Source organism: Macaca nemestrina, chromosome X (assembly GCF_043159975.1).
Source record: "Macaca nemestrina isolate mMacNem1 chromosome X, mMacNem.hap1, whole genome shotgun sequence".
NCBI classification, from domain to species: Eukaryota; Metazoa; Chordata; class Mammalia; order Primates; family Cercopithecidae; genus Macaca; species Macaca nemestrina.
The window spans coordinates 36,245,254-36,262,262 of record NC_092145.1 but is presented as its reverse complement, the minus strand read 5'-3'; the positions used below and the strand labels follow the sequence as shown (position 1 = coordinate 36,262,262).

At 46.1% G+C, this 17,009-nt stretch overlaps 1 protein-coding gene and 1 non-coding gene across 2 annotated transcripts in view; both read left to right on the top strand.

Moving 5' to 3' along the window:
- Positions 1-17,009, top strand: part of LOC105468391 (solute carrier family 25 member 43) — a 48,306-nt gene that overhangs the window by 15,940 nt on the left and 15,357 nt on the right. The gene's annotated exons all lie outside the window — the stretch shown is intronic.
- LOC112424420 (U1 spliceosomal RNA) lies at positions 9,334-9,497 on the top strand. The gene has a single exon (XR_003015165.2). It is a non-coding gene; the product is annotated as a U1 spliceosomal RNA (small nuclear RNA).

Sequence of the window (17,009 nt, the reverse complement as noted above, 5' to 3'; positions counted from 1 at the left end):
GCAGTAGCAGTTCAAGCGATTCTCCTGCCTCAACCTCCCAAGTAGCTGGGATTACGGGCACCTGCCACCATGCCTGGCTAATTTTTGTATTTTTTTATAGAGACGGTTTCACTATGTTGGCCAGGCTGGAGTGGTGATGTTATGTTGTACATATTTTTAGAAATTTATCTAATTATATCTATTAGTATTATTTTTTGTTTCTGATTTTGCTTTTTTGCTTAAAAGGCCTATTCTATCCCATAATCCTATGACTGTTCACTTATATGTTCTTTAAATACTTTTTTAGTTGTGATTTTTACACTTGGCTTCTTTTTTATTTTTTATTTTTTATTTTTTTGAGACAGGGTCTCACTACTGCCCAGGCTGGAGTGCAGTGGTGTGATCTCGGCTCACTGCAGCCTCGACTTCCTAGGCTCAGGTGATTCTCCCACCTCAGCCTCCCGAGTAGCTGGGACTACAGGCATGCGCCACCATACCCAGTCAATTTTTTTTTTTTTGAGACAGAGTCAGGCTCTGTTGCCAGGCTGAGGTGCAGTTGTGCCATCTCGGCTCACTGCAACCTCCGCCTCCCTGGTTCAAGCAATTCTCTTGCCTGAGCCTCCTGAGTAGCTGGGACTACAGGCACGTGCCACCATGCCCAGCTAATTTATTTTATTTTATTTATTTGTTTATTTATTTATTTTGTATTTTTAGCAGAGACGGGGTTTCACCATGTTGGCCAGGATGGTCTCGACCTTTTGACCTCGTGATCCACCCACCTCAGTCTCCCAAAGTGCTGGGATTACAGGCATGAGCCGCCATGCCTGGCCATCATACTCAGCTAATTTTTCTACTTTTTGTAGAGACAGAGTCTTGCCATGTTGCCCAGACTGGTATCAAACTCCTGGACTCAAGCAATCCTACTCATCTCAAACTCCCAAAGTGCTGGGATTACAGGCGTGAGCCACTGTGCCCGGCCTTATACTTAACATTTTAATACATTAAGAATTTACCTGGTGTGTCAGGGTGCAGTGGCTTGTGCCTGTTATCCCAGCACTTTGGGAGGCCGAGGTGGGCAAATCACCTGAGGTCAGGAGTTCGAGACCAGCCTGGCCAACATGGTGAAACCCTGTCTCTACTAAAAATACAAAAAGTAGCCGGGCGTGGTGATGCATGCCTATAGTCCCAGCTACTCAGGAGGCTGAGGCAGGAGAATCATATGAACTCAGGAGGCAGAGGTTGCAGTGAGCTGAGATCGTCCCACTGCACTCCAGCCTGGGCGACGGAGCAAGACTCAGTCTCAACAACAACAACAAAAAAATTTACTGGTGCACAGGTGCTGTGGCTCCTGCCTGTAATCACAACACTTTGGGAGTTTGAGATAGGTAGAATCACTTGATTATGCCTGTAATCCCAGCACTTTGGGAGTTTGAGATGAGTAGGATTGCTTGAGTCCAGGAGTTTGATACCAGTCTGGGCAACATGGCAAGACTCTGTCTCTACAAAAAGTAGAAAAATTAGCTGAGTATGATGGCCAGGCATGGCGGCTCATGCCTGTAATCCCAGCACTTTGGGAGACTGAGGTGGGTGGATCACGAGGTCAAAAGGTCGAGACCATCCTGGCCAACATGGTGAAACCCCGTCTCTGCTAAAAATACAAAATAAATAAATAAATAAATAAATAAATAAATAAATAAATAAAATTGTTTAAGCACCATTTTTAAAATAATTATTCTTTTCTCCACTACTTTGTGCTGCAACTTTCGCCACATACTAGGGTCTCTGTCTATCTTAATGACCATAACTTTAGAAAAATGCCTTTTTTTGTTGTTGTTGTTTTTGAGATGGAGTGTTGCTCTGCCGCCCATACTGGAGTACAGTGGCGCGATCTCAGCTCACTATAACCTCCGCCACCTGGGTTAAAACGATTCTCCTGCCTCAGCCTCCCGAGTAGCTAGGACTGCAGGCGTGTGCCACCACTATGCCTGGCTAATTTTTTGTATTTTTAGTAGAGATGAGGTTTCACCATGTTACCCAGGCTGGTCTCGAACTCCTGACCTCATGATCTGCCCACCTTGGCCTCCCAAAGTGCTGGGATTACAGGCATGAGCCCCCACCCCTGGCCGAAAAACACCTTTTAATGTCTAGTGGAATATAGCCCTCCGCATTGTTTTTCTTTTCAACATTTCCTTGATTATTTTCAGGCGTTTGTTCTTCCTGATAACTTTAGAATTACCTTGTGATTATGATTGCAATTATGTAAAACCCATACACTTGGAGTAATTTATGTAAAATATTTCATCTTTTATTCAGAGACACAGTATGTCTCTCCTTTACTTTCAGTCTTCTTTCTTTAGCTTGAACCAGATGAAATTGCCAATATTCAACTTTGTTGACATCATTCAAACAGCAATTTCATCTAGTTCAAACCTTAGAAAAGTTGTTTTCTTCACAGCGTAATTATGCTCTCTCCAAACAAACAAACAAAAAAATAGTTTCTCTTTAAAAATCTAGGGAGAAGTAGGGTGGGAAAGAAGTATGATATACTTTAAGTGTTTTATTCATTTTTTTTTTAATCCTGGTCCTAAGAATTTCTCACTGCCAGTGGCATCTCTCCAGCACTTTCTGCCACTTCATGCATAGTTCAAGGCTTCTCGAGCTTAGCTTCCTCCCCATAGTGGGCCAGTCCAAAACCAGGGCCTTGAGCCTCAAGGGGTAGGGCTAGTCAGTGAAAAAGGGTTTCAGGCCAATGCAGTGGCTCACATCTGTAATCCCAGCACTTTGGGAGGCCGAGGCAGGTGGATCACCTGAGGTCAGGAGTTCAAAACCAGCCTGACCAACATAACGAAACCCCATCTCTACTAAAAATACAAAAAAAAAAAAAAATTACCCAGGTGTGTTGGCATGTGCCTGTAGTCCCAGCTACTTGGGAGGCTGAGACAGAAGAATCACTTAAACCTCAGAGGTGGAGGTTGCAGTGAGCTGAGATCACGCCACCGCACTCCAGCCTGGGCGACAGAGTGAAACTCTGTCTCAAAAAAAAAAGAAAGAAAGAAAAACGGTTTCAGATGAAGTCCAATGACATCTAAATGGGAGGGGGGAAGGGTCCCAGTCTTCCCCATAAACCTTAGTTTTGCTTTCTCTTCCTGGGAGCTAGAACAGTGACCTCATCTGGGAGAATCCAGCCAACACTGCTTTCTACACCATCTGCATGCTATACCCCTACCACAACAACCCACTATAAACTGGGGTAAGATACACTAGAAGTGGGTATTTGGGGGTAATCCTGATCATCTTTTTCCTTGTATGGGAGCCTTCCAGATAATGCATATATAGAGCATAAGAAGAAGTTTTTAAATAGATGCAAAGTCATGATGATTGTATTAAAAAAAAAAATCTGAAGAGGTAATTGCACCGTTTTCACAAAATAGGATCAGCATGTAATTATGAATAACAATATAAATGTCATCCAAAGATATAGGAAGTGAACTTTTAGGGTTTCAGTGAAAGTGTTATTTTGCACTTTTTTAGTGTGTTAGTAACATACTAATACTTTGTCCACCCTATATTAAAAAAAATATATCACCCCCAAGACAGAACTGCACACTGCTTTTAAATGCAAACATGGCATTGGGCTTTTCTGGCCATTAGATGTCACTGCAGTAAATAGAGAGTAGCTGAGCACCACCCGATTGGAGCCTGAAGTTCAGTGATCTCTGTCGAGTTAAAAACTTCATAATCCCCGCTTGAAATCCATCTTCGGTTTGCAGACTAAGAGGCCTAGAAACCACAGGCTAATGCTAAACTTGTTGGTTTTGTTGTTATTGTTATTTGTCCTACAAAGCACACACTCCAAATTTACCGAGAAGAGAGGGCTTTAAAAACAGTCTGTCCCCGCTGGAGCAGGCAGGGTTTGCCAGCAGAATAAGTAACAAGGGACCTTTGCAGGGCCACTGGGCTGCTCTGACCTGAGCGCACTTAATGGCAACATTTGCATTCCATTGGCTTTCCCCATTGCACTGCCTGTCATGAAGCAAATCAATGGCAGGTGTCTGTTGGATAATGCGCTACACAGGGAATTTTTCTCAATCCCTGCACTGACTGGCCCCTTTGTCTGGATGTCTCTTTCTCTTAATATGCTTTTCTCTAGACACACACAGCCCATTTAATGGCACATCAGGTTGGAACTCCTTTGAACATAATGACAGTAATCAGAAGTCTTGTTTAACCAGCTGAGCCCTTCCTTCATCATGCTTACACTCATTTTATCCCTTTTTCCTTTTCTTGCCTTGGCTCCTGGCTGGCATGCTAGAGAATGGAGAGGTAAATAAATATGCATGTGCATGTCTTGATAGAATGACTTCTGGTGGGAAGGGGGGTGGGGCAGGCCTGTGCAGACATGGAATGAGGTGCCCCCAACTTGGTGTGCTTTCATGAACCCCAACCACCCTGCCTGAAATCCCTTTCTTCACGCTTCAGTGCATCTTAGCTCAAGCCCTTCCAGGTATAGCCTGGCCTTTTCGTCTATTTCCCACACCTAGCCCAGGGCCTGGGCCAGAAGAGATGGCAGAACTTAGTGTATTCAGAGAAAGGTAGGAGGGGTAAAATATTGACAGAGATGAATTCATCTGATCAATCTGTATACCCCGAATAAGAAGCAGGGAGTCCTGAGAAAATGGCTCTCTGCACAGGTGCATATGGAAAAGAGAGGGAGATAGGCTGGGGAATACTGCCCTGAAAATCCAGGGAGCAGCTGAGAATGTAGGAGCCTTGGAATCTGGCAGGCCTTCCGAAAGGATCAGGAGGGAGGCAACAGACACATGCTTGGTTCCCCCACAACTCTGCCTGACACCCTCCCCTATTGCCCATATTAGGTGTCTCCATTTCATCAAATATAAAACCAAGTATGAGCCTGTTGCTTTATACCCCAGTGGACTTTGACCCCATCACAGCTCACAAGGTAAGCAGGATTGGGCCAGGTCAGCATTTGAACTGAAAGCACATAAGATGAAGGACAAAGGTGGTATCTGAGTGGTACAGCTGACTGAGCAGAATACACATGGTCAGTGAATAAACAGAGGCCCCAGCCTACTCAAATAGAGATGCTCGACACCTCGGGTTACCTTTGCTGAATTGGACACAGTCACTTCATTCATTCCCTCTCAGGGCGCTCATCCCCTCTTGCAGTTTTTCGTTTTCATATCTACATCTTCAACCCTGACCTCCCTTCTGAGCCATGGTCCCACATTTCCCACAGCCTGCTCGACATCACTATTGGGCTATTGTATCCCCACTGTTACCTCTAACTTAATATGCAACAAGCTGACTTCTTCTTTTCCTAACACTGTCATCCCAGAGTTTTCCATTTCAATTCCATCATTGCCCTAATGACTCAGGCTGGAAATCCACAACTTGTGTTTGACTCTTCCCCTTCCCCTCACGCAGTCAACCTTGAGCCCAGTTGCTTCTTCATTCCTAATGTTCCCATGCTGGTCTTTCTTTCTGTCACTGCCTCTTGCCCTAATCTTGGACCTTACCAGCTCCTATCTAGGCTATGACAGTAATCTCCTCATTGGTCTCCAGGATTAATTCTAAAAATGACCTTAAGCATTGAATATTAATATGTACCAGGTACTGTGCTAAGTGCTTCATGTTCATTATCTCATTTAATCCTTACAACAGCCCTATAAGGTGGGCACTGTTATTAAGTCCATTTTACAAATGAGAAAACTGAGGCACCGAAAGGTTCTATAGCCTGCAAGTTCACCCATGCACTCATTGAGCTGGGATATAAGCCCAGGAAACTTGTCTCCAGAGTCAGTGCTCATTTCAGTCCTCTCCAGCCCAGCCCATATGGGATTCTGGCAGATGAGTCTTTCTCAGATCTGTCTGTATTATATCCTTTTTTTTTTTCTTTATGAGACAGGGTCTTGCTGTCTCTCCCAGGCTGGAGTGCAGTGCCACAATCACAGCTCATTGCAGCCCCAACCTCCTGGGCCTAAGCAATCCTTCCACCTCAGCCTCCCAAGTGGCTGGGACCACAGGCATGCGCCACCTATGCCTGACTAATTTTTTAAATGTTTTGTAGAGATCGGGTCTCCTGGTCTCCTTATGTTGACCAGGCTGGTCTCAAACTCCTGGGCTCAAGCCATCCTCCCGCTTTGATCTCCCAGAGTGGTGGGATTGCAGGCATGAGCCACTGTACTCAGCCTATTGTGTCCTTCTTGATTGTCCCCAGAGAAAAAAGGCTGAGCCCCTTGGCTTGGCATGTTTCCCTTACCAACTCTGCGATCCTCGTTGCACAGAGGCCCTTTATATAAGAAGTTACAAAAACAAATGCCTGCAGAAACTTGGAAGTAACATGAAAAAGAGAATGTAGGGAATCCCAGATAACATATACTTACCCTGTAAAGAATAAAGCCTTCAGGCTGGGCCTGGTGGTCCACGTCTGTAATCCCACCACTTTGGGAAGCCGAAGTGGGTGGATCACTTGAGGTCAGGAGTTCAAGACCAGCCTAGCCAACATAATGAAACCCCGTCTCTACTAAAACACACACACAAAATTAGCTGGGCATCGTGGCAGGTGCCTGTAGTCCCAGATACTCAGGAGGCTGAGGCAGGAGGATAAGTTGAACCTAGGAGGTGGAGGTTGCAGTGAGTTGAGATTGTGCCACTGCACTCCAGCCTCAGTGACAGAGCGAGACTTCATCTCAAAAAAAAAAAAAAAAAAAAAAAGCCTTCAAATGCATTCTGAGCCATCATGGCTTTCAAAAGCATTCTGAAGAGCTAAACTTCACTGTGCTCACAAAATGTGATTTGCATCTAAATATGGATAGCAGAAAGGAATAAAGAGAGCCAGTAGAGGCTGTGGCCAGTTCCTCTCCTCCAAAGGACGGATGCCATTTAGAAATGTAGGCCCAGTTTTCAAAGGAGTCTAAAATCCAGATTTTTATGTAAAATCTCCCAGTTTTTCACGGCCGGCAAATGAAAATTGTTAGGTACTGGCTGGGCTAAACAAAACACACATTTGTTTGACCTCTGCTCTATTCAAGCCTCCAAGTTCATCAAACTAATCTTCTTAGCCCCTTCTCCCAAGCCCTGAAGACTAAGTGCATTTCACATTCCAGTCACCAGGCCTTTGTTCATGAGGTTACCTCTGTCTTGGAACATCTGTCCCAATTTTCTTAAAGGCTCAGCTGAGGTTTGTCTCAGTGATGGCTGTCTTTTCTGACCTACTATAGCACATACCTGTTGTTTAAGAAATGAGTTGGCTTTTCCAACCCCTAAAACAGCTGTCCTATCTTGATGGATCAAGGTAGATGTTTTGCCTTTGTAGAACCACAATGGAGGTGCTTCAGCCCACTTCGGAGGGGATTCTGGGGCAAGAGAAGCTGAGTTAACTAACAATCTACTCAGTTAATAACTACAGATGCTGTATTTTCACTGTCCCCCACCCAACCCCCAAGGGCATGGTTATTTTGTTCTAAGAGCTTTGTGGGTGAATACCACCCCCCACCCCTTTTTTTTTTTTAAACAGAGTCTCACTTTGTTGCCCAGGCTGGAGTGCAGTGGTGCAATCTTGGCTCACTGCAACCTCCGCCTCCTGGGTTCAAGTGATTCTCCTGCCTCAGCCTCCCGAGTAGCTGGGACTACAGGCACATGCCACCACGCCCAGCTAATTTTGTATTTTCAGTAGAAACGGGGTTTCACCATGTTGGCCAGGCTGGTCTTGAACTCCTGACCTCAGGTGAGCCATCCACCTCAGCCTCCCAATATACCGGGATTACAGGCATGAGCCACCGTGCCCGGCCCAATACCCCCTTTTAAATGATGCTTTTAGCCTATATGTGCCCTCTGATCCAGCCAGTTTCTTTTCCGTGGCATTTCTCTCCATGCCCTACCTCTTCCCATCTTAACACTATTGCCCTGGTGTCCCATCACTATAAAAGCCGCCTCTTGAAGTCTTCTCCCATCTCCCCAAGCAGTAGTCTCCCGCTCCTGAATAGCTCACTCTTGCTAGAGCTGTCTTATGACCCATGCTACATGCTTCCTTTTGTTATAATCTTTTGTGTCCCTTATTTCCTCTAGATTGCAAACTCTTTGCCTGTGGGAAGTATGTCTTACACATTTGTATATCCTCACAACATACAGCCTCATGTAGCAGACACCTAATACTTGTTTAAAAATGAATGAAGTTTAGGGACAGCTTAGGAGATCTCACTGTCTGCTGGGTGAGTCCCAAGTCCGTGTGGTTGTACCTACCCAAGATGAAAGTAAGAACACCCAAGCCTGCCTCCTGCTCAACCTGCTGCCCTAAGAAAACCTCTGCATGTCCCCTGTCTAAAACTGTCTATGCACTTCACTCTGAGACTGCACTGTCTTCCATCTCCTGCCCTAGCAATCAGGTTCTATGCATCTCAGTGCAAACAGCCGTTAACGTTTCAGGATAGACAAATATGCTAAAAGGACAGAAGGAAAAATTCTTGACACCATCTTGATTTACACTTCCTCTTCATTCCAGCCTCCTGGCGCTTTGTATGGTGGCTGGAAGTGCTTGACAAATCATAGCACCATCAAATTTATACAGTCATCCCTGGGTATCTGCAGGCCATTGGTTGCAGAACCCCTCTCTGATACCAAAATCCACTCATTTCTCAGCCCTGAAGTCGGCCCTGTGAAACCTGTGGACACAAAAAGTTGGCCCTCCTTATACAAAAGTCCCACATCCCAAATTTGGTTGTGGATGCAGAACCCACAGAAACAGAGGGCCGACTGTATTTATTGAAAAAAATCCACATATAAGTGAACCAGGACAACTGAAATCCATGTTGTTCAAAGGTCAACTGTAGGCCAGGCATGGTGGCTCCTGTCTGTAATTCCAACACTTTGGGAGGCCGAGGCAGGCCAATCACCAGAGGTCAGGAGTTCGAGACCAGCCTGGCCAACATGGTGAAACCCCCATCTCTACGAAAAATACAAAATTATCCCAGCATGGTGGCCCTTGCCTGTAATCCCAGCTACTCAGGAGGCTGAGACAGGAGAATAACTTGAACCCGGAAGGTGGAGGTTGCAGTGAGCTGAGATTGCACCACTGAACTCCAGCCTGGGCAACAGAGCAAGACTCCATCTCAAAAAAAAAAAAAAAAGAAAAGAAAAGAAAAGAAAAACAAAGGTCAACTGTATTTTGTTAGTTGATTGCTTTCTGTAAATGTGACCAGATCTGAATGAATGCATGTAAATCTATGCTGTACTTTGTTGGGGAGGTTTTTGTCAGGGATAAGGATGGGGGCAAACTATGTTAAGGGAAGTGATGACAAGAAAGCCTTCCCTGCGATTAAGAAATTATAATAATATATACTTACCTGGCAGGCGAGATACCATGATCATGAGGGTGATTTTCCCAGGGCGAGGCTTATCCATTGCACTCCAGATGTGCTGACCCCTGCGATTTCCCCAAATGTGGGAAACTCGACTGCATAATTTGTGGTAGTGGGGGACTGCATTCATGCTTTCCTCTGAGGGAAAAAAACAGAAAGAAAATAATATAATAATAACTACCACTTATTGGTCATTTAATGTGTACAAGGCCGTTTATTCCATTTAACTGTCTTTATTGACCCTATGAAATAAGTACTCTTAGTACTCCTGTTTTATAGATGAGGAAACAAGGCACAAGGTGTAAGTCACTTACCCAACCATCACATAGCTAGTAAGTAAGTGGCGGAGCTGGGACTTGAACCTATGTCTCTCCTTCCTCAGGCCCTTCCTTATTCACCAAGAGTACAGGAGCCTAATCCTGTAGGCGAGGTAATCGGATCATTTCGACTTCAGTTCCCTTGCCCCAGGTGCCGGACTAGAGGATGAGGGAGCAGGAAAGCAAACCTTGATATTGGGAGTCCACAGCCTCAGTGCAAGAGGAGTTGAGAAAATCAATACTTTGCAAGCTCAGAAACTGACAGGCCAGAGTCTTGTCTTATTCCGTTCAGGCTGCAATAACAAAATATCATAAACTAGATGGCTTATAAACAACCAAAATGTATTTCTCACCGTTCTGGAGACTGAGAAGTCCAAGGTCAAGGCAGATTTGATACCTGGCGAAGGCCAGCTTCCTGGAGCCTTCTTGCTTTGCCCTCACATGGTGGAAGGGGGAGCTAGCTTTCTTGCATCTCTTTTAAAAGGACCCTAATCCCATTCAATGAGGGCTTTGCTTCCATGGCCTAATCACCTCCCAAAGGCCCTGCCTCCTAAAATTCATCACCCTGGGAGTGAGGATTTCAGCAGATGAATTTTGGGAGGACACAAACACTCAGAGCATAATGAGCCTGGCTTTGGCCAGGGAATGGTTAACTTGAGTTAGAGAGAGAAAAAAAATCTTTGGAAAACTGGGCTGTCCTGGGGCCTGCTTTAGTCCCTGGCAGTCTGGCAATGGAAAGCCCTACTTGTGGTTTTGACTTGAGAAGCCATAATGAGCAGTGAGCCACAGGCATAGACCATTCAGTAGCCACAGGCCTTTGGCCAGCCTTGAACGACAACTGCTCAGAGGGACTGGGAAGAAAGCCCGCCTACCACAGCGGGCAGGGCAGGGAGCAGAAGCAAAGCCCCAGAATGGGAGAGTAAATTGTTGTAACTATCCCTGCGAGGAGGTGCTAACAAAGTTCCAGGTTTTCTGCCTACTTCAGTATTTCCCGGTTGGCATAGCATCTACTCTCAGTAGGAACAGAGTTCTGTTTTCCTAACAGAGTCAAATTACCTGTCCAGAGGTACAAACACTGCTAGGTTCTGAGCCTTCAGGGTAGTGGGAGAGGAGGGCAGCCTTACCTTTAGTTTGTTGTATTTTCAACTGTCCCTGCTGTCATCTTACTTTTAGGTCTGGCCCCTTTGTGAACCAAATTCTTCTAACTGAGTAGCATTGCGTTAGCAGTCAGGAAAAAAAAAAAAAAAAAAAAGGATGCTTTTCAAATATAGGTAGATATCTAGGCAAGGTGGCTCTGTATGAGCATCACTATTAAAGGGAAAGGAAAGGAAAAGTCTCCCCCCCCCACCCTTTTTTTTTTTTTTTTTTTTCAGAAGATAAAGAGTGCCCGAAATACTTTAGGGATGGCAGCTGTAGAGCATGGAAACAAGACTAGTCCCTGGAGGGAAGGCAAGGAAGGCATGGGGAAGAGCCTTCCTAACTGCACTGAGTGTAAAATCACTCTGTCCTCTTCACCTGACCGGAGCTGGCTTATTCCTTGGAACAGATAAAGATCTGGGAGTCAAAATGACCACCCTGTGCTGAGCGGGCTTCTTTGAACTCCAGCTAAACAGTAACAGCACCTAAGATAGGATCTTCCCACCCTCACTCCCCACTTCAAAGTGGAGGTGAAGAGGGAGGTAAGGGAAAGGGAGAGAAAGGTCCCAGGAAAGGTCTGCTGTCAACAGGGAGGACCCGCAGCTGGCTGGGAGCATTCAATTCAATTCAAAATTGGTGAAGCACCAATTTTCACCTTTTTTCTACAGAACTGTCGCTTATTTGCCTATGATGGCTGTGTTCCTCTTGAGGCTGTAATGGGCAGACTAGCTCAGTGGGTAGCAGTGTGGGCTTTGGATCCCATCCTTGCCCCTCACGCCTGTAATCCCAGCACTTTGGGAGGCCGAGGTGGGCGGATCACTTGAGGCCAGGAGTTTCAGACCAGCCTGGCCAACATGGCGAAACCCCGTCTCTAATAAAAATTTAAAAATTAGCTGGGCATGGTGGCATGTGCCTGGAGTCCCAGCTATTCAGTAGGCTGAGGCATGATAACCACTTGAACCACGGAGGTAGAGGTTACAGTGAGCCAAGATCACGCCACTGTACTCCAGCCTGGGCGACAGAGTGAAACTCCATCTCAAAAAACAACCCAGTCCAGATGCGTTTCCATGCTTCCTATGATTACTGTAAACACACAAATGAGCTGCGGTCACAGAACCTCAATAGACCCTCAATATGTATAGCTAATGATGAGCAGCAACAGGAATCGAGAGTTCGTACAGAATTTTTTGGTTTGGTTAGTGTAACAACAGGCTTTACAGAGAGGCTCCATGCGCAAGCACTGCACACATCTGTATGTTCCCAGCCTTCTGAGAACTGTCACTGGCAAATCTCTTCCTTCACCCTCCCCACCCTATCTCAACCCCAGGCAAGGTGACACTCTCAAAGTTGGCACAGCAGGCAGCACATGCCAGGTCTGTGACCCGGGCCTCAGCAGCTCTGCTCACTTGCATGGCAATTGCTTTCTGCAGTCGGGCCCAGCTGCTCTTTGGGTTTCCCCACCCCCACCCCCAATCACCACACAGGAACTGGCTGTTTCTCTTCTCTCCGTCCAAGCTGAATACTAACCTACTGTGGTTTGCTTGCTTCCCCCATCGTGATCGCAGGCTTTCTGAGCAGCTAGTCAGCCCTCTAGCCTGCCACTGAATCGGGAGGCATTCACGCTATAGGGGATCAAGGGGAGCTTGTAGGCTTGCCTTGCTGGTGGGCAGCCGCCTACACCCACTCATACCAGTGTCCCCGCTGCAGAGCCCGGGTGCTTCCCAGATGTACAAGGACAACTATTTGGGTCCCGGCTATGCCAAGAGAAACATGGGTCATGTGGTTCACAGGACAGAAAGGTTCGTTTACTCCAATATGATTGGCATGGTTTTTTTTTGTTTGATTATTGGAGATTTGCCAAAAGACTGGAGCCTTCTGCCACAACCGCCTCCCCCACATATATGTCCTCAGATGGTTTGTGAATTGGGCAGCTTAGTCATCAGGTCGTGTCCTCCACATCCACAGAAGATACAAGTTGTTTCCAGATAACATGCAGAAGGTTCTGAGCTCCTTCCTGTGCGCTCCAACTCGAAGACTCTTTTCCTTTCCCTATGAATTTTTTTCCTTTTCTTTCTCTGGTCTTTTTCCTTCTTCATGCCCTTTTAAAATTAAGTATTCTGTCTTTTGAGTGGGTAACACATACACATGATACAAAATCCAAAAGGTGCAACGAGTATATGCTGAAAAGTCAACCTCTCTAACCTTTGTCCTTAGCCACCCAGCTCTCCTGTGAGTCAATATTGTTGTTAGCAGTTTCTTACCTGTATCTTCCCAAAGATGATCTATACAAAGATCCACATAAACTTGTATATTTATGTTCTGTTTTTAGATCAGCAGCAGCACACTACATACACTCTTCTGTGCCCTGTTTTTGTCCACCTAAAAATGTATCTTGGCTGGGCACAGTAGCTCACACCTGCAATCCCAGCACTTTGGGAGGTTGAGGCAGGTGGATCACTTGAGGTCAGGAGTTCAAGACCAGCCTGGCCAACATGGTGAAACCCCGTCTCTACTAAAAATACAAAAATTAGCTGAGCGTGGTGGCAGGCACCTGTAATTCTAGCTACTCGGGAGGCTGAGGCAGGGAAATCACTTGAACCTGGGAGGCAGAGGTTGCAGCGAGCCGAGATCACACCATTGCACTCCAGCCTGGGTGATAAGATTGAAACTCTGTCTCAAAAAAAAAAATTAGGCCGGGCGCGGTGGCTCAAGCCTGTAATCCCAGCACTTTGGGAGGCCGAGACGGGCGGATCACGAGGTCAGGAGATCGAGACCATCCTGGCTAACACGGTGAAACCCCGTCTCTAGTAAAAAAAATACAAAAAAAATAGCCGGAATACTGGCCGGGCGCGGTGGCTCACGCCTGTAATCCCTGCACTTTGGGAGGCCGAGGCAGGCGGATCACGAGGTCAGTAGATCGAGACCATCCTGGCTAACAGGGTGAAACCCCGTCTCTACTAAAATACAAAAAATTAGCCGGGCGCGGTGGCGGGCGCCTGTAGTCCCAGCTACTCGGGAGGCTGAGGCAGGAGAATGGCGCGAACCCGGGAGGCGGAGCTTGCAGTGAGCCGAGATGGTGCCACTGCACTCCAGCCTGGGCGACAGAGTGAAGACTCCGCCTCAAAAAAAAAAAAAAAAAAAAAAAAAGCCGGGCGAGGTGGCGAGCGTCTTGTAGTCCCCGCTACTCGGGAGGCTGAGGCAGGAGAATGGCGTAAACCCGGGAGGCGGAGCTTGCAGTGAGCCGAGATCCGGCCACTGCACTCCAGGCTGGGCGACAGAGCGAGACTCCGTCTCAAAAAAAAAAAAAAAAAAAAAATCTTGGAAATGATATCACATCGATCCAGATAGAGCTGCCACATATTTTTCATTTATGACATAGTATTCCACAGTATGATACACTGTTTATTTAACTAGTCCTGGATTGATGGACATATGGATTATTTCCAGTCTTCTGCTATTACTGACAATGCTGTAACAAATCTCCTTGTTACATACATTTTTCACGCACATGCAAATAGATCTGTAGGATAAACAGGGGTCCCCAACCCCTGGTCCATGGCCTGTTAGGAACCAGGCTGGCCCACACAGCGTGAAGTAAGCAGCCAGCAAGTGAGCATTACGGCCTGAGCCCTGCCTCCTGTCAGATCAGTGGTGACATTAGATTCTCATAGGAGTGCAAACCCTATTGTGAGCTGTGTGTGCAAGGGACCTGGGTTGCATACTCTTTATGAGAATCTAATGCCTGATGATCTGAGATGGAACAGCTTCATCCCAAAACCATTCCCCCCAACCCCTTGTCCGTGGAAAAATAGTCCTCCGTGAAACCAGTCCCTGGTGCCAAAAAGGTTAGGGACTGTTGGGCTAAATTCCTAGAATTTTTGCTTTGGTCAAAGGGCATATGTGTCTTGCATCTTTTTCTTATTTTTATTTTTTTGAGACAGAGTCGCCAGGCTGGAGTGCAGTGACAGAATCTCAGCTCACTGCAACCTCCACCTCCTGAGTTCAAGCAATTCTCCTGCCTCAGCCTCCCAAGTAGCTGGGACTACAGGCACATGCCACCATGCACAGCTAATTTTTGTATTTTCAGTAGAGATGGGGTTTCACCATGATGGCCAGGATGGTCTCCATCTCCTGACCTCATGATCTGCCCGCCTCGGCCTCCCAAAGTGTTGGGATTACAGGCATGAGCCGCCGCGCCCAGCTGTGTTTTACATCTTTATGAATATTGTTCAGTTATTTCAGTACTCATGGAAAGGTTGAACAACAAAAATGCTGCCTCTGTTGGAAGACCTCTGAGGAATTTATCACAGGAATAATCAAGGGCTTTGCTTTTAAGTCTTTGTTCTTTATTTGTATCTACTGCAAGTTTGTTCTTTCTTTCCTTCAATATGTATTAAACACCTCTACTGTGCACCAGGTAAGCTTTGAAGCCAAAACCATAAACACAACAAATGTGGTTGCTGCCCCCACGGTATTTACAGTCTATGAGATGGAGCAGTTGGGGGCAGGAGTACACATGAACGAAATAATCATACACTGAGTCATTACAAACTGTGTTAAGTGTCATGAAGGAGAAGCACAGGGTGACTACAAGTGTTCAATAGGCTCCTGACTTCGTGTGGAGGTCTCAGAAGACTTCCCTGGGGAAATGATGTTTATTCTGATCAATAAGACAGACTTAGCAAGGCTGAAGAAATGGCAGGTTTGAAGTCCTAGAGGAAGGAAGGAGCACGGATTCTGGCTAGCAGCATGGATTACAGGATCTGGAAAGGGTCTTCAAGGTCATTGTGTTTCAGTCTCCTCATTTGACATGTGAGAAGACTAAAGTTTAGGGAGCTAAATGACTTGACCAGGGTTACACAGATAGTAACAAAGTCAGGCCGGGCTGCTCTGATAGTTTCAGATGATGCCAGGTTGCAGAATCCAGTGTGCTCATCCTGGGAGCTGTGGGTCTGAACTAGACAGCTATGGGATAGTTGCCTGGATTTGTGTAGGAGGACTTAAGTTCAGGTTCTTGTGACAAGCTGCCTGACATGTTTCATTTCTCTTTACTAGTAAGATACAGTTTGGATGAATGGCCATTCCAATCTAACGGGTTGGTTTGGTCTTCAGCATACTTGTCTTTCTTACAAGTTTGAATAATAATAACAACAATGATGGTTAATTCTTTAGCGCTTGCTCTATGTCAAATACAGTTCTAAGCAATTTACATGTATTAAATCATTTGACAGCAGTTCTGTAAGGTAGGTGTTATTATTTTTACCCCATTTTACAGATGAGGAAATTGAAGCTCCAGAAGGTAAAGGCACTTGCCGACCATCACAGAGCTAGTGAGTGGCAAAGCGGGGGGACTCAGTCCAAACAGTCTGGCTTCAGGACTCATGTGCTTTGTCTCCCAGGCACCCTCAGTGTCAGCAGCAGGTTGATGAACTCGAGTTTGAGCCCAGAGCTGCCTTGTGCCATGGAAGGTCCACATCAGTGGCTCTCAACGCTGGCTGCACATCAGAATCAGCTGGGGAACTCGTAAAAAGTGCTAGTGTCCAGGCCCTCATCCCTGTTCAGTTAAATTGCGATCTCTAGGGATGGATCCCAGTCACTGAGGGTTTTTAAAAGCTTCCGTGGTCAGCCTAATGCGGCTAAGGGTTTAGATGTACTGGGATCTAGCCTTGCCATTCCTTTGCCCTTTGGGAGCAACCAGCAGCCCATACTTGCCTTTGTATTTTGGACACCCAATTAGTAGGACACTTGTAGAGGCACTTATTCATACCACAGCACAGGCTCCTGTCTCGGCATAAAGAACTCATTCAGTGTACATGCTGTGGCAGCCACATCCACCAATGATGTGTGGCAACAAGTCTGTAAAGGGCTGAGAGAGTATTTTCAGTCCTGAGCATCAGAAGACAGTGGAGCTTAGTGGAGTGGAGCTTGGCTCTGAGTCAAACAGACCCAGATTCAAGTTGATGCTTTGTGTCATGGTCTGTGATTTTAGAGACTGGTGTTTATCCTCTCACCAACTCCATTTTGTCATCTATATAATCAAGCTAATACGATAATACTACCTCTTTCATGAGGCTTTTGTGAGGATTAAATGAGATAGTATATAGAAAGCAATCAGTGGGCCAGGCGCAGTGGCTCATGCCTGTAATCCCAGCACTTTGGGAGGCCGAGGTAGGCGGATCACCTGTGGTCAGGAGTCCGA